The 2,399-nt window shown below is 43.4% G+C and overlaps 1 pseudogene; it reads left to right on the top strand.

Moving 5' to 3' along the window:
- Positions 1–1,502: 1,502 nt before the first annotated feature.
- The window catches only part of LOC102828216, a 35,413-nt pseudogene continuing 34,516 nt past the window's right edge, over positions 1,503–2,399 (top strand).

Here is a 2,399-nt window from a genome sequence, read left to right as displayed (position 1 = left end):
TCCTTTGGATGGCTATTGTAAATGGTATTGCTTTCTTAATGTCCTTTTCAACACTGTCATTTTTGGTATAGAAGAATCCAACAGATTTTTATATGTTGATCTTATACCCTGCCACTTTGCTGAATCTTCCAATGAGGTCTAGCAGCTTTTTTACTGAGTCTTTTGGGTTTTCATAGGATCATATCGTTGGCAAATAGGGAGAGTTTTACTTCCTCTTTGCCAATTTGTATGTCTTTAATTTCCCTGTCTTACCATATAGCTCTTGCTAAGACTTCCAGCACAATATTGAATAGAAGCGGTGACAGAGCGCATCCTTGTCTGGTTCCTGTTTGCAGAGGGATGACTTTCAATTTCTCTCCATTGAGCGTAATATAGGCTATTTGTTTTGTTTGCTCTTTATTACATTGAGGAATTTCCCTTCAATTCCTATTTTGTTGAGTGTTTTTATCAGGAATGGATGTTGGATTTTGTCAAATGCCTTTTCTGCACTAATCGATATGATCATGCGGTTCTGTATCACATGAATAACCTCGTGTCTTATCACCAATGAATAATCACATTAAACTTGTACCTCCTGCCTTGATTTCCCTGATTTGAAAATGAATAAAAAACTGAGGCAAAGCTAGTCCTGTATACTAGCTTGCCTGATAGCTTGCATCAAACTTGTGTGTCTATGTCTTTGTTTTCATATTGTTTCTCTTTTGCCTCCAGATCTCCCACCTTCGTGAAGCCCATCCCTTTGTCGAGGCCGGACCCCGGCATTTTATAATGTGCTATTGCAGCTTGGCTATTTGGCAGCAGTTGCTGACTCTTTTCGTGTAATGTAGGGAGACAAAGAGTTCTCTGATAGCAGAAGGGAGGCTATGTGACAGTTAAACAACACCAGTCAGGTAGAAAACAAAACCAAAATAAAAATCCAAAGCGATAATGAGAGAAAAACAAAGCAAGACAAAACAACAACAACAACAACAACAAACTATGAAAATATAAACATAATGCAGTACCAATGAAAACAAGATTGAATATGGCAGTCTCTAATCACACACACACACAAGGGGGATGGGGAGGGACAGAAGAAACAGAGGAAAAAAGGGAAAAAAAAGGAAGAATCTGTAGCTTGATATACGTAAATCTTTAATGTCCAAAACTCTCTTTCAGTCCATTCTGAGCTCCTCTCCTTGTTGATATGCTGTGGAGTCGATTGTGACCCACAGCGACCCAGAATAGTGTTTCCAAGGAGCAGCTGGTGAGCTCAAACCACCGACCTTGCAGTTCAAAAGCCATTGCAGTCTGGTGCATTAACCCACAGAGCCACAGCAGGACTGCTTTGTTATTGGTGATAAAAAACAACTCAAGGTGTCTCAACTTGGGCTGGCCTGCGCCTTTGTGGGCCGGCCTGAACTTCAGAGGCTGGGCAGAGGACTGGCCTAGGCCAAGGGAGTGAGTGGAGGGCGGGGGTAGTGGCTGCAGGTAGGTGGCTTCTGTGTCTGATGACGTCAAAAATGCCTCTCTCTGTCTCCCTGTGCTGTGAGCACCCCGATTTGCCCTATATCCATACCGATAACCCCTACGGTGGCAATGAGGTCACCCTGGGAAGGACTATGTTAGCTCTTGTGGCCCCGCTCGCTCTCTGGGAGTGTCTGTCCTCTGAATGGGTCCGCTCAAGCCCTGCACTCCAAGCTCTGCAGTGGGCGGAGGCAGTCCCCAGAATGGGAGCTGAGTGTGGGTGGGCGGAAGCTCAAAATGCCTGTAACTCCTTAGCAGTTTGATCCTTTAAAAAAGCAAGTTCATAATGTTGAAGCCTAAAGTCTAGTGTTTGCCCAAAGGCTGTTTGTCTACCAGGCGGGGGCCTCCCCTGTGCGATACCACCCACCTGCTTTCTCCGGAGCCTGCATACCTGTGCTGCCTGGTCAGGGAAGCACCTCTGTTTCCCCTCCGTCTCTTAACAGGTGCATTTAATCCGTTTACATTCTGTGTAATTATCAATAGGTATTGATTATTTGCTGTCATTATGGTTTTGTGTGTGTGTGTGTGTGTGGTATTGCTGCTTTCTTTGTTCGGTGTGTCTTCTTTTGTTGAATTCATCCTTTTTGTGTGTTTTCTTGTGAGTTTCCTCGGAGTTTTAATGCTTTCATGTTCTTCTTGGATTTTCATTCTTTTGGTATGTTGTCAAGTGTTCATTTTCTTTGAGGTTACCTTAGAGTCCATTAACTTTTCGCTCCATTTAGTGCAGTCTGTTTTATGTTGTAATCTACCTGATCTTCTCACCGTCTGGATCTCTGTTCCCTGCATGTTTACCTTCTTTTACATTTTAACTGATATGACCATAGACTGACCCCCCAGATTCTCTGAGTTTGTTCTTATAGTTTTGTTCTGTTCCTGACTCTTCCTTCTGTTGA

The sequence above is a fragment of the Chrysochloris asiatica genome, unplaced genomic scaffold (assembly GCF_000296735.1).
Source record: "Chrysochloris asiatica unplaced genomic scaffold, ChrAsi1.0 scaffold00201, whole genome shotgun sequence".
Taxonomy (NCBI): domain Eukaryota; kingdom Metazoa; phylum Chordata; class Mammalia; order Afrosoricida; family Chrysochloridae; genus Chrysochloris; species Chrysochloris asiatica.
This window is presented reverse-complemented; position numbering and strand designations above follow the sequence as displayed.